This window comes from Lathamus discolor, chromosome 7, assembly GCF_037157495.1.
Source record: "Lathamus discolor isolate bLatDis1 chromosome 7, bLatDis1.hap1, whole genome shotgun sequence".
Classification (NCBI taxonomy): Eukaryota; Metazoa; Chordata; class Aves; order Psittaciformes; family Psittacidae; genus Lathamus; species Lathamus discolor.
The window spans coordinates 11376067-11395214 of record NC_088890.1 but is presented as its reverse complement, the minus strand read 5'-3'; the positions used below and the strand labels follow the sequence as shown (position 1 = coordinate 11395214).

At 41.5% G+C, this 19148-nt stretch overlaps 1 long non-coding RNA gene across 1 annotated transcript; it reads right to left on the bottom strand.

Moving 5' to 3' along the window:
- Nucleotides 1–6700: 6700 nt before the first annotated feature.
- Nucleotides 6701–18017, bottom strand: LOC136018049 (uncharacterized). The gene is made up of 3 exons (XR_010614199.1): nucleotides 17886–18017; nucleotides 8389–8699; nucleotides 6701–6927 (listed from the first exon to the last, which is right to left on the bottom strand). It is a non-coding gene; the product is annotated as an uncharacterized LOC136018049 (long non-coding RNA).
- Nucleotides 18018–19148: the final 1131 nt, after the last annotated feature.

Sequence of the window (19148 nt, the reverse complement as noted above, 5' to 3'; positions counted from 1 at the left end):
CCCCCATTTGGTCAGTTTGATATTTATTCACAGTACTTTTCCTCACAAATTTCTTAGCATAGGCACTCCTGTGTCCACTTCCCTACCATCTTCAGGAGGAAAAACTGTGTGAGTGGTAAGAGGATAAAAGAAAAGGAACTAACAGCAGATGTACTGACGAAATCTTTGCCGTGTAAAATGCCAAAGCTCATTTACACCCATCAGCTCCCTTCTATCACAGCACTAGTTGAGAGAAAATAAGTTGTCAGAACGCATAAGCAGCCAATGCACACCCTCTTCTCCACCTACATACTTGAAGTGGAAAATTAAATTTCCTATACTGCTGGCTAAGAGGCACTAGATGGTGCTGTAACATACACTTCTACAGATTTTGCTGCTTTGTGAGAATTAATCAGTCAGCTGCGCTCCACTCTTAGCTTTGGGATTTCTATTTTTAGAGGATTTAGAGCAAACAATGGAAAAGCTTGATCTCTGACCTAATCCCTTTAAATTAGGTTTTTGTGTGTTTCTGCAACACACTGTTTTGACTACTTCTGTTTAAAAAGTAGTCTATGTAGTCTAATTAAATAGGAAAATCCTGTGTATATATACCATTGATTTCTACTCTGCCAATAAATCTTCTTGTTTTACACCTAAGCCTGCTAGTTCTAGAGAGAACAAAGCAATCTAAGTATTTCAAAATACAAAGTGACTCTCAACATTTGGACAATTTATTAAATACTGACAAGTAAGAAAGCAGGTACAGTACAAAAAGAAAATCTATACTTTAGACATGAAAAAAGCCAGTTACAAAAAATACATGAAACCACTTTCATACCAACAACCGGTCAGTCCCAAGGCAATTCCTGGCTTGTTAAGTTACCACTTGAGCTTACTATTCCCTGTGTTCACAGCTTCATTGCACTACTGAGGAAGATGTGCAAAGTAATGCAGGTATTACCTTCCAGCTGATGCACACAACTTGGCATTCAAGTGAGTGCAGAAGCTCAGTGCACTACTTCCAGTCAAAGGCCCTGGTACACACACCCAGCAAACAGGGTAAAATTCCCTCTTTTAATTGTAAAACCAGAATTGATCCTGAGCCTTCTGCTTCAACTATACTAGGTTATCAAATCTGCCATCCCAAAAGTACTACATCATCCAAGTTGTCCACTCCAATACTAAATGTATTCTGAGAGAACAAAGACAATGGAGTAAGGCAATTCTAAAACCAGAACAATCAGGGATGGCCAGCAGAACTATTCTAGAAATAAGTGTAGCTGGACAACGCTTGTGAAGTTATAAAGAGCAGCAGATGACTACTTTAACACACAACAGCTAATGCTTGCTTCAGCTGGCATTCTGGTAAGAACGGCATATTTACGCCTCTTTTTTAATATTTGCTGCCTAGGTCAGGCTAGCGTGACAAATGAGCAGCTCTGAATATGCAAAAGGCTTTCAGACAAAGAGCCTATTAGCCAAACATGCCTATTACTATGCGTAGAAGCAAATTCTCTTGCCAGTGAACTCTCGCCAAGTAACAAACTATTTGGCATGTGTGCAAAACCCATATTCAACACAAGTGACAGACAGCATGGGAGAGAAAGCAAATGTGACTATAAACAGAAATTTGGTTCAATAAAGGGGAGAAAAAGTGAGGAAACCCTTCATTTTAGGTAACCCTAGCTGGAAGGGTATATCAAGTCAAAGAGACCCCACGTCCTTTAGGTAGCCTTCAGGAATATTGCCTCTACATAAATCCAGAGCTTCCAGACAGCTTAGAGATGAGCGTACCCTTCTGAGAAAAGGGGCCAAGACCTGTTCCTGTGTGACTGCTGCTCTTACAAATAGGGTTGTAAATCAGTGTCGTCCATGGGCAGCTTTACAGTTACCAATGTAAATTAAAGATGGGCCCTAGAGCCAAGCCCTAAAGCCAGATCCTGAGCTGCTCCAAACAGTCCCTTCTTTGGCTGTGGGGAACTGCACGCTGACAAAACTGTCAGAAGCACCAGTGGGAAAAACAGCAGTGGTGTTGAGAGAGCTCCAGTTACATCATGCTGATCTAAGAGCCTGAAAGAACACACTTTTATTTGGGCTTCCTTAACATCCTCTGGAAACCACCATGGCTTGCACTGCTCCTGAGCCACCCTGAGGTGTGTCCACAGCTTTCAGATACAGGTTAGCACAGACCTGATGTGTCCACAGCTGGTGTAAGCTGCAAAGATGATCACTGCCTTTAATTTTTTCCTGTAACAACCTTTTTGGTTGTATTTGTGTTAATTAGGTGGCAAGATCTTCAGCCAGCATGAACAGGAGAAACACCATTGAGACTTACTAGCTATAGCATGTCTTTTTCTTTCTCCATTGTTCTTGTGGCTCTCTCAGCATCTGTCTTAGGAAGAAGATCAGTGTATATCTAGTTCTAGACACTGTTGCTGACAAAGATCTACCTCTCTGCAGAGCTCACTTCAGCAATCCCTACTCACAGTGCAAGCAGTGTCTATATATGTGTACATTAATTAATAGAGACAATGAAATTGTTCCTATATATTATATAATGAAAATAGTTTTATATACATTTAGAGGCAACTAGTTAATAAATTTTACTTTGAATTAAAATACAGAGTACTAAGTGTAAGCTAAAAGTACTATCTTTCTTGCACTGTGTATATACAGCATGCTTTTTCCATTATCTATGCAGAAAAATCACTCAGTACTCAGGAAGGTTCAGAGAAGTTAATGTGGCGACATTTATAACAATATTGTTATTAATCCTGGGGAAAACACTCTTGATTCTGTTTGAGGCTTTTGCTGGCTTCACATGGCTGCAGTTTGTCCTGGGGAAGATGACACATAACTTCAGCAGATGATGGCATTGAAAAGGCATCACAGACTCAGAGCCAGCATTGACAAGGAGGAAAAAGACACACAGTAAAGGTTTCAAAACCAAGTCCTTTCTGAGTTTTTTTCATCACAAAGTACTGAAATTTAGTAGAGACTGAGGATACTTTCTTTGTAGTCTGCTTACATTTTCTGTTTCTTGTGATGAAAGTTACCTTATTAGCATTATTCCCTAGCCTTTTTTTTTACTAGTGGTACTGTCTTGCATCACTCCAAAGCGAAGATGGTGGAAGAAATATACACTGCAATGTAATGGACATAAACGTCAAACTGCTGGATTTCTGTCTGGACAAGCAGAGGAATGGGCGCTCTAGACATACTCTTTTGCATTTGCAGTTCTGATTTTGTTCTTGCTTTTGCAGGACTTCTGTCATCCTTGACCCTTACACAGGTTAGAGTAGCCTAGGTCCCACAGGTAATGGGAGATATATTAGGCATAACAAGTCCAGCTGTACTTTCTACCTTGATGTGTTCTTTACATCTCCTGGTGTGATGCTTCAGGACATTCACACTCTGAGAGAAATCTCAGGAAACCCTTTAAAACACTGAAGAACATGGGAGACATGAAAGAGCTGGAAAAATCACAGAGAATCTGGCCTTAAACTCGTATTGGACACCCCAGCTATACTGAGCCCATCTCAGTCTATAGTCTAATATTAAAGCTGTCACCTTCATGTCACACGGTTTCCGCAGTGCAGATTGATGACCATCCTAGTCTTGCTGCTGAGGCATTTCCCATCATGAAGACCTGTGACTATGTCTTCCTGGTACAGCTGAGTCCTTTCTGGAGGGTAATTACAGCCTCAGAAAGGCATTTGGATTCCCCTACACTGCCAGTTTCATCTCTGCTGGAAGGAGAAAAGGGATCTTGCTGCCAACTGAATGGATAAGGAAACCTCTGCCAGATAACCTCTCTCATGTAAAAAACTACTTACAAAGTAGTATTTTCTCTTGACTAGCATGACAGTAACATTAAGAGGATTCCTCTACCTGAGAGAATCTCTTAGTGAAACACTGAACTAACAGCTTTAAAGGACTTCAGGTAAAGTGACGGGCAAAACCTCCACTGTGAATGGGAGGGAGATATACCTTCTGAAAAACAGAAATTCTCGGTCTGCACAAGATGCTTCAGGTATTTGATCACGAGTAGTTTCAGAGTACTAGCTGAATATTCAGCTGGCACCAATTTAGCTCTCAATTGAGAGTGTTATTGTGTTTGTGCATTCAGAGTGCAGGCTGTGTGTGTGTTAGTGAAGGTTCAAGAGGTCTGGATGGATGTGTGGGTGGATATTCACAATGTGGTTATAAGACGCCAAGGAGGAAGCAGTTATGGCAAAGTTCATTAAAGGATGTCTGCATTGAAGAATTTCATAAGCAAAAGAATAAAACAATTCTATTTAAAAATCTCACATGTATCGATCCTATGATTTGTTTAATGCCTAAACTATCAGATAAAGCAAAATGATTAAGGCAACACACAATATACACAGTGATCCATAAAAATGTAGTAATTACGTTTTAAGCTGTTACCTAATTGCAGAGAATAAAGCAACTGAGTCCTCAGAGTTATCACACCAAATTTTCACCTTGTTTAAGGGCAGTATACACAGATTTCAAAAGGAAACAGATGTTTTCAAACTATCACAGCTCATTTATATGGATAATTACCTGTAAATAGTAAGGTTATTAATGTTAATAGTTTAATATCACTATCTAGCAAGCATGAAAAAGTCATCAAAGCAGAAGTTTCACTATCAAAGTCCCACTTAGGATTAATTCCCTTCAATGGCTGAGTATTTAAGGAGATTTCCAGCAATATATCATCTTGGTTTTGCCTAAATTTAGGAAAATTCAATTAGTCAATTAATTTTCATTACAGACATTTTAAAAATTTACTAATGGCTTTAGAAAATCATAAGATAGAAAATTGTATGTATGCTGTCATTTTAAATTTTCTATTGTTTTGTTAATGTATTTTACCACCCATTCCACATTATGGAAGGAGAATCTAAGGCACAAAAGGCATGAGACTGCTAAACCACCACTGTGAATTCATTTCTACAGTCAGGTAAAATGTCATTTAATTGTTCTTTTGAAAATCATCCCCCCCCCCCCCCCCAACCTGTAACATAAGGAAATGAAAAATGGAGGAGCCTATTAAGCTATATGGCCTTTTGGTGAGATGGAGCAAAACCTATACAAATTATGTATTGTGGGAGGTCAGCTAAATGCTGTGTTTTCTGTGATTTCATTATGTTTTGTTCTTTTCCCAGATAAGTAGGGACTGAAACGTTTTCACTGACTTGATCATTAGGGTCTGACACCCAAATGGAAGAAGAGTAGCCAGTTTATAAAATGCAAAATGGAATAATTCCCGCTTAAAGCTCTATTTATTACGAGTTGAAGAAGGCTTAGTTAGTGAAAAGAAGCCTTGTCTCCCCTGAGTACATGGATCGCATCTAATTGTATTCAGCCCAGACCAGCCACGACAGCGAGAGGAACAAGAATCAATATTGCAATGGAGATGCTTCCCCATTACATTTCAGAGATGTTTACTGTTTGTAAGAAAAAGGTACTTTCTGTACAAGCAGTCTAGAGACACAACAGGATTTTAACACTATCAGGCAGGAACACAGGTTTAGAAAGTTGATGATAATTCATAGTTTTCCATGTTGGAAACACTCCAAGTGCACTGCAGCTGATTTACTTCATATCAAGTGCTTCACGCCTCGTGCTAAGACCTGCTCGAGTAACTGTTTTTAGCATGACTGGTTCAGTGGTTTCATACTGCATCCACTTGTTTGCTCTTTCCAATCATTTTGGTTTTGGGAGTAGTTTTGCAACATATCCCAGTAGAGCTTCTAAAAGTGGATTCATGGATATTTTTAAGGAGGAGATTCCTTCATTTTCAAGCCTGGCAGTAGTTAGTAAGAGACTTTCTTTCAGCTGCCTCAGAATGGGTCAGAGAGGGACAAACTCTATGTGAAACAGCTTTGCTGATCTTAAGGCATTTGGAAGATAATTTGTACAGGACATTCCAGCTGGCAAGTGCTGCAAGAGTCTGGGTTCCCAAGTCCATCAGAATGTACACGTCGGTTGGAAACAAGATTAAAATTGTAGTCCAGTGTTGTTTAAATCTAGCCAAAATAATGCAGTTCTGGATTCCGTAATCAGTTAAATGTATCCATTCTTCATTCATTGGCACTCATTTGGAAGCTGAGCAATCACTTTATGCAAATAAATCCTGAACTTCAATAGAAACAATGGCTTGCAAAAGTCATGTTCAAACAGAACTGCTACATTAAACAGACCGGCTGTTATTTTTCCCTGGCACATACTGTCTGTAACATATATATACAGCAAACAGTGCAGATCTCACAGCCACTCTTGACTAAATCAGATGACAATGTTTATGATTTTGTTAATTACAAAAGAACTAAAGGATGCCATTCAACGGAGATATTAGTTTAAATTATTACAGAGCTCTGATGAAGTCATGCTCTCTGAAGTTGCAAGTCAATCCTTTGCAGCTGCAGCTCTGTCCCATGTAACACCTTTGGCAGTAGCCTAGAGGAGGCATTCTTGTCAAGTTTGCAGACAGCATCAAATTGGGAGGACTAGTCAATGTGCTTTCGATTCAGAGATAACTAAACAGGCTGGAGAAACAGGCTGACCATAAGCTTATCAAACTGAACAAAGGCACATGCGAAGTATTCCTGCCGGAGCAGGAATACCCGCCCCCCCCCTCCCCCCCCCCCCCCCCTCCCCCCCATAACTCAGGCTGTGAAGATAATAACTTGTTGGAAACACCCGCCTTTATCCAGCACTCCTTAGACTGCATCCAGACTACTGCATCCAGTCTGGGGCTCCCTCACGTATGGCATGGGTAAATGAGGAAAGGCACAGGTAAGAGTGTGCAGGTTCAGCAGAAGCCCACTGTGAAGGTCACAGGAACACTGTGAAGGTCAGGGCATTGAGCACCTGAGGACTGGCCATGTGTGGCTGATGATGCTGCAGTAGTCCTGGTGATGTAGCATAATTCAATCCCTTGCATCAAGGCAACAGATGAGGTAGAAAGAACATTAGTTTTCACCAAAGTTATCAGAGTATTGTTTACAGAGGCAGAATCAGCAGATAGAGTCTGATACTCCTGTGGCACGTCGGGTTTTTTTCTGTATATGAAATTTCTGTCTTGAGTACTTACTGGTTTCTGGAGCTCAGGCAATCACAGGCAAAGAGATACAGCCACGTTTGTAATATTTCTGTTGTGTGGTTGAGCTCATTGAAACTGTAATATTTGACTGCAATCAAATAAGTGGCTTGGGGAACTGCACAACCAGAGAAATGTGCAGAAAATTTTGTCATTTGACCATATTCCATATTGGCGTATTCCAGAGTTGCCTGAATAAAAAGGATTGAGCCTAAAGACTGTACATGGGCTGACCATCTCAATTTTATGAAACAGAGTCAAAGGCAAAGAATCTATTCCACTGACAAAATAATTAAATCATTAATAACTGCACGCATATAAGTTCAGGCTGAATGATATCAATTAAATGTAATTAACAGCTGTGCAATGCTTTAAGGGCATAAAATGTCATGTAACTCTAAAGAACTCCTAGAACTAATCCTATTAATCCTATTTTTAGGATTTATTAATCCTAAACCAGTTTTTGCTGCATTAGCACACTGCTGAATGTGAAGATCACCATAAGCAAAGTCAGGTGGTACTCCAAAGTTTTAGGGTGATCGGTAATTCTTTTGTATGGAAAAGTAATTTTTTTCCTGAAATCAAGTTCTACTTGAAACTGGCTGTAATAAGCAAATCAATATTGATGACATTTAAAACTATCCATATTCTTTGTATCACTATTGACTCCAGCAGGACTGACTAAAGAAAGGATATCCATAAATGTACCAAAAAAAGGAGAGTTAGATATTAAAGTCATCTTTCATCACTGTAGGCACTAATATGGCTGGAAAGTATTGATTACTTTAAAAGCCCCTAATAACTAAAGAACTATTGACTTAATATTTTCTCTAATCCTCCATGAAATTTTACAGTAAGTCATGATGTATTTTCTGTTAAGGGTTTTAGAGCTGAACTATATGATGTACTTATCCGAAGTGTCAGCTCTAAGGCTTATAGTGCCATTGATGAGAACTATGTTAAAGGTGAGTAATAACTGAAGATTTAAGCATGGTTTCAGGGACTTTGGAGATAGATACAACTTCTAGAGTATATTATTATATGACTTTTGTCCCTTAAATAATCATTATAATTAGGGAATAATCTAATATGAATTTATTCAGTGGAAACATTGGTCCTGTTCATAATTACTCAACTATAATGAGTTGACTATAATGAAAAATTCCCTTGTTGTACAAGTATTGCAACAGCCATTTTTACTGCTGCTTATTTGCTTACCACTAGCACACTCACAGTCTACAACTCCAGTGAGTGATACTTATCAAAGTTAAGGAAGGGAATAGTAAAAGAAAACTTACCCAAACATCTGAACTCTTCTGATCCCATTGAAGTGAATGGATGTTTTTATTTTACCTCTCTTTTTCTGCATTTGTAGTTTATTGAAAGGTAAACCAAAAGGTCCATTTATATCTTTACTTTCGCTGTGTACCACAGTGATGTTTACAGGCTACAACTGAAGGCATGGACACCATTGTACTAGATCCTGCATTGTCATGGAGCAGAGAGATTTTCACCTCGGTTCACATTTGGTTTTGGTTTAGTGGGACCAGTGGAACACAGTAAGCAGCCATGCCGGGACCGACGAGCTGGCAGCTGGGCTGCTCTCCTCCTGCACCTCAGAGAGAAGAATGCAAAGTGGCAGAGTCAGTTTGGTTCACTGTTAATTTTTGGTGCATCCTTCATTTTTGGTGATGCTTTTAGCAGCAGATCCTGATGCAACTTCACTTGCTGTGCCTAGTTCATCAGAGAGCTGCGACTTTGCACCCCTTTAACAACAATGGGTTTACAGACCCCTAACAAGCGCTGCAGCAGAAGCAGCAACACCCAAGGCAGCTTTGTACTGTGGTTGTACTCACCTGGCTCTAGTAGCACATTCCTAACCTGTACAAAACTGTCCAGCCCTTCTACTACTATAAACCTTGCCTAGCTCTAAACTGCTGATGCAGAGAAAAGCTTTGCATGGCCTCAGCAATTCCCCTGGGCTGACTTCTGTGCATTTCAAGCGTATTTACAGAAGCTGCTACCTAACACCAGCATTACAAAGATGTCTCTTTGCTTTTTCAAAAAAGATAAAAGACCTAGATTAAGAACTAGTTGAAAAAAATAACATACAAAAAGAAATGCAGTTATAGAGCTCCTTCTCCCTCCTATCCGTACATCACTTGAACAGCATAACAGGGCCTCACTGGGTTTACTCACATTTTCCAAGACCTTTTTATATAGTGAAGGTGATACATAATGAGATCCAGCAAATCATAGACATTTTTCCCCTTGCCTCCAATAAAACTAAGGACTTCTCTTGGTCCCATGAGTTACATCTAATACTTAGTGATTGCTTATGGCTCAGTCCTACAATCACTTATTTGTGGAACTATCTGTATTACAGGAGCAGTCTCATTAAAACCAATGGGCCAGCATGAGTGGGTTATTCATGTGCTTTCAGCAGGGCCAGGGCCCGGGCCCAACTCCTCCAAGCCATTTAAGCACTTAAGCCCTGCATTCTCCTGGATTTCATCAGGCCTCTGGTGGGCTTTGGCACCACTGGGGATGCTGCAGGTGGTGCAGCAGAGGCATTGCCTCCATCACAGGGTGGAAGCACACATGTACACCATCCTGGTGTGGAGGGGACACGTTGCCAGCTTGCACCCTCACTCATGCTGAGCTCAGTTGGCCCTTTACCTGTGCCCTTAGCAGAGTAGACAGAACACCCAATTATTTTAATGACTGGAAACAAACTTAATTTCTTAAAAGCCACTGAGGCAAAATGTTTTCAGTCAATCTATCCATATTAATAACAGACTGGTACAGATTACTTACATCTTTATGAAGTACATCTGCTATATTTCCCTAGTTAACATTAGGCTAAGTATTAAAATATCAAACCTTGGCTTATGTCCTTCTGATGAAATAAATGAAAAGGACAGAAAACTCCCGCAGCACCTTGCACCTGAGCTGTGCTGAGCCAGGCCACTTGCTCCCATCAGCACATCCCCAGAGAGACCTGACGGGGACTAGGCTGGAGACCAGTCCAAGCCACCCTGCTCCTCTGTCAGACCCCAAGTGCCAATGGGATCCCCAGTCAGCTGCGGGGTGCTCTGCTGCAAAGGGCCCGTGTGTGTGTCTGGGGCCGCAGTGTGGCATCTCCAAACCAGAAGTTACTTCTCTATCCCAGTCTGGTTATTCCTGCTCTAGCTGCGCTGTTCATTGCTGATTTGCTTTTTATCTATCCAAGGAAATGCAAATATGGGATATAATCAGGAGGATGAGACACTACATCCAGTGTTTGCCAAACAGTTTAGTGAGTGTGAGCACCTCCATTAGAGACAGAAGTTAAAGCATTTTTAACAGACAATTTTCAGGCAGTTCTGAGCATCCATGCAGAAATAAATCACCTAAAAACATGATTCATTTTTTAAAATGCTGCCTGAGTTTGAGTCCCTTAAAAATAAAATGTCATTACTAATTCAGGGAAGTTTTCCTTTGGTTTAGAGTTGTCTCCAGATTCCCCTGGCAGAGCAGCCCTGGACAAGGAGACCTTGTCCAGCCTCCCTGAGTGCAGAGGCAGAGCCATCCAGTGCCATTAACTGCACTTGCTCCTTGCGGAAGAAGCATAATGCATATCAGATTGCAAATGGAGCAGAGATTAAACGTAGCTTTTAATAGCTCTGCAAACACATTTGAGAAAAACATCAGAACATTGACCACTAAATAAACTCATTTTGGCCAATATGGCCTGCTTACATTCTGCTACAGCACTGCCTCCGTAGCTCTCTTCCCACAGTTCAGGCACTGTTGTATTTCCTTGCTTTATGAACATACACACATTTTTGCTGCTAGGCATAAAATGAACCAGAAGGTTTTTCACAGTGAGGTCAGACTGATGCTCCTGGCCATGGTTGACGCCTGCCATAGAAATCCTCCATCTCAGAGATTGGGTTCTGCATCCCACAACCAGGCTACGTGTCAGTAATTAGTAAAGCATTCAAGGTATCAAATCTTTCTTCTTTTCTGCTCCAGGAATCCTTTGAGGAGATCATATTCCTTAAAGACATTAGCTGCTGGAATGGGTTTAGCACACTTCATCTCAAAAGCTCTGTTTGCTGGGAAGGCCGCAGATGCTGAAATTTCACACTCTAGTGTGATCAGTTTGGTGAGTTACACAGCAGTCTTTCCCCTCCCTGATTAAACACCTGCTCAAACTCTTCTGGAGAGAATATTCAGAATGAAAAATCAGAAGGAATGACATTTCTTCAACGCTAATAATTTCTTTTACAGGTCCCCTACCAGCACACAGCACTCTCCCACAGAGGAACAGCGGCCATGCAGGGCCACTACCCTCCCTGAGCACGCAGAGCCCTCTGCTATTACACCAGCAGAAAAACTCATACGTGTGCTGACCACCTTGTAAAAACTGCCAGTGTTAAAATCCTGCCAGTCTTAATGAGAGTACCGGTGAGAAAACCTCTGTTCAAATACGCTGCCCTTCTCCATGCCAGCCTGTGGCTGTGCTACAGCAGCATCTGCTAGGACACTGGGATCGTAACTGTGCCTCAACAGCCATGTCCTCTCAATTTTTAAATACTAAATAACCTAAAATCATAGTTCCATTATTGAAACAGTACTATTTAGCTCACATCACTTTAACAGACCATATTACTGAAATTTAGCTTGGCCCACTACATGCACACGCAGCTGATCCCAGAAGAGTGCGAGTCCAGCAGCCTGTCTCCAACTGCTGTTCCAGTGACCCAGCTCCCCTGACTTATCTCTTTGATGGAAATAATCATCACTTACAGTCACCACTACACCCACTTCACTCTCTGAACTGTTAAGCATCCAACTGACCCCTGGGGTGCCTTTGCTTAGCAAAAAAACCTCCCTTCAAATAAAGCATGTGTGATAGGGAGGGCTGGCTAATTCCCTGGCTGTGCCCATCAGTCTCACAGTATCGCTCCTCCGAAGCTGATAAACCAAAAAAACAAGACGAATTTCCCTTCAGTAATTTTCCTTTTGCCCATTACCACGTGCATTATAATATAACTGCACATTTATTCGTGACTCAGAAATAAGGAATTGTTTAGATGTTTATTAAACAACAGAGTTGAATGAAATTAGTGGCATTATGTTGTCTGGAGTATAAAAGTTAATTGGAAGACACAATGATTTACTAAAGTTTGAAATACCAAATGGGTTTTTGAGTAAGTTAATGACAACTAGAATCAGAATGTAACTGTGGAAAATGGAAATTTTATTTTAATTCCTAGTGAAGTACTTTTTCAAATGAGCTTGCTCTTGACTCACTGTGAGAGCTATCACAGCTTGGTTTGCCATTACGTATTTAAATGTTATCCAAGGGCACGTTAAATACGGTGACCAGATCACATTCATCATAACGCACTGGAATAGCAATTTAATTTCTCTAAATAAAACACAAGGGGGGGCGGGGTGAGAACGGCAACTGGGAGAAATGTCCTGGACACAGATCAAGAACAGCAAGTACCCAGTAGCTGAGAGAGGTGGCTGGGAGCGCTGTTGGGCACCCCCAGAAACCTCCCATCAGACAGCTTCACCCCTGAAGCACACACACAGTAGTGTTGGTAACTATATGCAAAATGTCAACACCATCATTGCAGAAAAGCCAGCATGGCATTTTCAGAATGTTTCCACCTCCATCCTCTGTGCCTGCACTGATTTCTGGTGCTGTGGGGGATTTTTTGGTAGAGGAGGCACATCTGCGGAAAATGCCAGCATGTTTATTCCCTAGAATAAAGACAAGTAATAGGAAAAGATCCAAATTACCTCAGCAACAGTGGAATAACTCCACAATAGCCCACAGAGCCCAATGAACATCGCACAAAGCTAAAACTGGATTTATATTGCACACAGTGGAAAGGAAAATGCGTGCCATTAACAGGAAAGCTTAAATCAGTGAAAGAAGGTGGAAATGTTGCTGTTCCCACTGAAATGCTCTTTAACGTGATTGCAAAGAGCCTGGAGTGCAAAAGTGAGGCAGCCACCAGATGGTGTCGGATGGGCGGGTCTCCTCACACCTAGCGTGGGCAGGGGCTTCTGTAAATGAGAAGCAGTGTTTGGTAAATGGTAGGGAAAGAGATGTTGTTTATTTTCAGTATCCTAGGAGTATTTCCAGCAGTGGAGTGTAATGAAAAGAGAAAAAAAGGGAAGGAAAAAAGTAACAGAAAATTGTTCCTGTATAACTGCTCTGTCACTGCTTGCGATGTGTCGCACAGTGGGCTGGATGCAAAGCAGAGTTGCTACGCTAACCGTGCTTTGCCTCAAAGGACCTTCAAACGCCACACTCATTTTATCCCAATCCCTTTTTGAGGGCACAGAACTGAACTCTCCTGGCTTCTTTTTTTATTACGCTAGCACAAATTTTTTGCAAAAACATTTCTGTGGTTATCAAGAGATGATCAAATTTCCCCATCACATCATGCCAGGAAATACAACTGTTCCCTCAGCAGCTCTCCATCCTCCTCCTCTCCCATAGAAAAACCAGCCTCCTCTTTCACCTCGTCTTCCCCCTCCTTTTCCTCCTCCTCTTCCATGGAAGAAGAGGCACCAGCTGGCATTAAAAAAAGCCCATTTCCTTCTCTCTTCCTCCCTACCGTAGCATTTATGAGTTTCAATTTTGCTTGTGCTTTCTACCACCAATTTGGAGAAACTCCTTGCTGGCCACGAGTGCATCACTTGCCCTCAGAAGCTGGGGACAATCCCTTGAGCTGATGGTCCTGGACTGCAAGGAAGTTAATCCAGTTTGCACACACTGAGGACGAGATCCTTGCAGCATTTTACTACATTTTTTTCCCTCTCTTAATTTCTTTTTACATCTCTCCCACTGTTAGCCTAATCCTTGTGCTCAGCAGGTTGTTTATTGTTTATCTAAACATCTCCTACTGTTGTCTAATATTGCCTTCCAGCCCTCCATTTGCTTCTCCTGCCCCTTCTTAGCATAAACCAGCCCAGGACTGAAATGCATTAAAGTCCTTTCACTTTAACATCTGCTTATTTTTCTCCAGTTGCTCTTCCACAAAGTACTGTATTTCAAAACAATCTGGTAGCTCCAATATTTTGCTCCTCTAACAAATACAGAGCTCCCACAGAGCTCTGTTGAGAGCCATCTGAGTTTATTACAGGTTTAAAGATCACACCTTTCCAGAAGCACCAGCTCTTATACAACTGGAAATTAAAACTACTAACATGTCTTGGATTATTTTGTCTTCAGGCAAGGATAGGCTGCTGCTGCAAGGGAATTATTCCTGAGATACTCATATCTGCTTATTCCTCCACAAGGACAGAGGTAAAAAAAACCCCACCATTATGCAATGACATAAGCTTAAAAAATGTGGAAAATGGAAAAATAACAGATCTGGAACATTTGCAAGTGAAAATATATCATGCAATTCAAATTCCTGTAGAATTTACAAAACAGAAAAGTTGGCAAGTGTCAGCCCAAATGTCTCCTTACATTTAGTGGTTTTTCACCCCCACCCCCAGACCTCCCTCAAATTCCCAGTACACATGGCAGGAGGCTGGGGAGTGCTGTGGAGCTGGGGAGCATGAACCCCCCTCCAGCAGAGCTGGCTCCCTCCTGGGGCTGGCAGAAAGGGGGAATTATGGCTTCAGAGCACTCATGGATCCCCTCCATGTAAAGGACAAATTGCCCTTGGATTGAAATGTGACACAATCATGCTGGCTGGAAAGATAATCTGTAATTTAAGGAAGTGTAAACGGGGATAACAAGGTTTTACAGGGATCTAAATAACTCTTGAAATTGTATCTACTGCATTCGTAAGTCCCCTCTATTAAATTGTGTAACTTCTTCTGCTCTCACTCCCATTAGTATTGTAAATTTAATGACACTGCGGTGCTGCTTCATCGATGCTTGGCTTGCTGTCAAGCAGGAATTCTCTAAAAGCTGGCTGCTGTGCTGAATGCCTGAACTCACAAACAGTATCCAAAGCCTTGCTTTATATTTGCAATGTATTCTTCTCCTTGCTCAGAACTGCTTTTAACAACGATGAGCCCAAACAATCAGCCCAACCAATATCAGTACCATTCCAAATGGTTCCTTTTGCCCATCAAATCTCTCTGTGTCTGCTCATTTTTCCTGATTCTTCTAACTGACCAAGAGTAAACCGCAAAACCATTAAAACCCTTTGGCCACTGCCTTTTGAAACCTTAGTATCTCTCCAAACATCATCTTTTGATTAAGTGCAAAGTAGCAGGTGGTGGTTGGAAGCTGAGCTGGGTGACAACTGCAGTGAACAACACCATGCAGACAGTTGGAGGGGACAATAATCCAGCCTAAGACTCAGCCTGAGGAGCTGAGCAAGACCTTCAGGAAGAGTTTGGTGATTGGTACTGAAGTGCAAAAAGAGATATGGGGCTCCTGAAAATCCACGGGAGCCCATGGAATGTGGAGATGCTGCACACCAAGTGATTGTGGCACAGGGTTTGTGACCAGCACAGCAAGGTGAACTTGCTGGAGGGGGTTACTAGTTTCCTGTATGCACTGGCCTAGATTTTTGGCAATTCCTGGATTTATACTTAGGAAAAAATATTTACTGACTTTTCAGAATACATACTGGAGAAGGGAAATGGTGTTATACATATCAAGTAGGTCCTTTTCCAGTTACAGCCATTTTAATACACTTAAGCTATATATATGAAGTAAGTGCAATAAGACTGCTACAAAGCTCATCTACAGACTCCTTAGTAATTCCACAATACCTCCTATCCATGCATCACTTAAGGTGAAAATGTATGCCTTCCCATGCCTCCTAAATGATGCTATTTTAAGAAATATTGAGCGAGACACTGGGGTTCAGCAGGATACTTTGTCAGCACATTGACTGGGACTTGCATGGCAGGGCAGTTTGTGTACAGTCCTGTTTCTCACAGCACGCCCGGGTGTTAACCATGAAGTGAATTCCCTTGCAATTTATAGCCCTGTTCTTTTCAATTTGCTCTGCAAAGTCATTTGGCTTCTGACAGGTCTCAATTCCAAATGCTGGATTGTTCAGCACAAAACAAAATGACATCGTTGCCCTAATCAATACATACTCATGCTACACTGCAAGTACACGTACATCTCCCAGGCGGGATTTTACAATAGGAGTTTTCCGCCTGGGTTGCCTGAGTGCAGCTGGTCACCTGCTGGGCTGCACCTCCCTACCCTCATCCCACCTGCAAGGGGTTGAAACCATTAAACCTTAATCAGTATTCAAATGCCAATGCCTATTATATCAAATGGAAACAAACCCATTATATACATCCACTTTAGCTACCATGAAGAGTGAAGAATATGCCAGTATCTTTCTCTTCTTCATGTGCTACATTTTAGTCTTTTTTTTCTCCCATTTTCTGGTTTTTTTTTTACTTCCCTTCCTACTTTTGCACACACTTGCTAGCCCACCAGCTGCAGGCTCTTGCTGTCTTCCCATGTCCCACCTCCCTCTTCCACCCTTCCCCAGTTTGAGGCTTGCAGAGAAGGGCTGGGAATGCCAAGAAGGACCAAACCCACCCCTTGTCACACAGCCCATATCCTTGCAAGTGTACGACAAGCCCGCGGTCTTTCTACCAGCGGTGACTGTTGGGGAAACCTGGCTCCATGATATTCCCTCTACAGAAAGAGAAGCAGTTCTTCTGTTCAGTTTTCATTGCTTTTACACAGCTTTTTACACATGACAGTACACGTAAAGCAGCACTGGTCAGGAGATCCTATTCCTCCAGCCAGCCACTGGGTTTTTTCCTGTCTCTTAAATCCCTGCTGGGGACAGGTTTGGGTGAAGAACTCTTGGAAATGAAACAAATTCATACTGAGAATCAGATTGAATACAATAAAATACATACAAGCCGCCTTGGAAACACAACTTTGCAGCTGTGGAAATTCCACTCCTTCAAGAGAAGCAAAAGGCTTCCTTCTGCAGGCCTGGGTCCATGGCCAGCACAAGGAGAGATGGCAGAAAAGGTGGAATGCAAGGTCAAAGGTTTTTTGTTCAAAGGCTGCACCACACCTGCACAGGAAATACAGAGTAATGTACTGAGATTACACCAAAAAGCACTTTATTTCCCACTGATGGGAGCAAAAGAAAAGGCAAGCTCATTGTCAGCACTGCACATCTGTAGTGCAACACAAGACTGTGAAGATGATAGAGAAATGCCTGTAGCATTTTCTTTGAGCATTTTCAGCCTTGCTGCCCACTGTGGTGGAAGTGACGCCATCCTGTGCGAAAACACGTAAGAAGCTCCCTGCCTATTTTTGCAAAGTAGCATGCAAAAGACACCTTACCGATTACTCAGTTCACTGATTAGTCAGGATTATTCCAGCCTGAAAGTAACGCTTAATGTCACTATCCACCTTGGACCGAATAACAATTATGCTGTTGCCACATGTAGCAAGCTTCAAAAAAATAAAAAAATGAGCGAATACAAGCAAATATATGTTAGAGAAGACAAATGTATGTTAGAAAAACAAAATATATGTTAGAGGAACAAATATATATTAGAGAATACAAACAAACATACGTTAGCAATACACTGGCCTCAGCTGACACCACCAGGGAAAAAGCTGCCACGTTTGTGTCTGACCAGTTTCCACTAATGAAGTTAACCAGCATCCCAGAAATAACGCACAGATTTTATAACACAGGTATAACGCAGGCATTAGTCTGTCACATATTGATTAAAAACCCCCAATGCCTCCATGACAGGAGTGGCCTACCTTTTCAGAATTGACATATTTAAACATTGGAAGATTGCTGCCTGTCTTTACCTTTACACAGCGTAGCATCGCAAGGGGAGAAGGTCAGACTCCCTCTTTAAATATTTACAGGACATCTGTTGTCATCTTGCTTGGAGCTGTCAAGGCAACCTGAAAGCTCAGAGAAATACAGTATCTCTTTTCAGACCACATGATCCATATGTGCTTTCTCTACATTCAGCCTTGGTCAGTTTTCCCCTTATTTTTCCATGCTGTGTCTTGAGTATTTAGATTGCCTGTTGTTAGCACAGGGCCACAAAGCCAGGTGTTGGTTTTCCAGTCCCTTTCAGCCACCATGAGTGAAGCTGCAGAGGGGCACTGAAGAAGCAGGTCCCAAAATCCATCCTATAAGTGCAGTGGTGCTGAATGTGCCAGGACCACGTAATTAATGCTAATCATCACTAAATAGACAGGAGTTGACTTTCAAAAGAGACCTGGAAGTAATTGCTTGTCAAATCTACCTTTTAGGCCATGCATTCGCTGATAGGTTTGTATGAATCCTCATCTATGGTGGTGTAAAAAACATACGTGCTTTGTACGAACACAGCCAGTGGCTGCTACATTTAAGATTAAGAAAAAACATCTAAAGATGAAGCACGGCATCTACAAACAAAAAATAGGTATTTCTTTAAAAACAGATTAAAGCAACTTTTAATTTAGTTCAAAGATTGAAATGAACCATTAACAAATCTAGGCTCATCTAAATATGTGCTTGTCATATATATTTGTTTTCGTTTCCATTTGGATTGTGCTTTACACTTCCACAATGACTACAGGTTGTCCTGAAGTGTCTGACTGTGGAAAAGGATTTAATAGTATTCCTGAATTGAGAAGAGGAGGAGATTTATGGAGAAAAACAGATGTCAAAACCACCCAAAAGGCTGTTATGTAGAAATATTAGTCAGTCCTCAAGTGGAAACCACTTTCTCTTGGCACAAAGAGAATGTAAAAGCAGGGGTATGTTGCAAGGTAGCAACAAGGCAACACATTACAAACATGAGCCTTAAAAAAACCTGAATATGGTTTGGTAGAACTCACCATAAGAAATCACCATTTTGTTCTTCAGAACAGGAGCATCCCCCAGCTCTGCAGAGGCAGGCTCACCCTCTCCCATTACTGCTCTCCCCTGTGTATGGAGGGTTCTTATACAGAGAACTGCTGGGGTGGGAATACAAGCCACTTCATTAATATCCCATCAGCTGTAAAAGGTATTTTGGAAATAGCTAATTAATAAACTGATTCATGTAAGCAGGTACATGATGTTTGCAATTACTC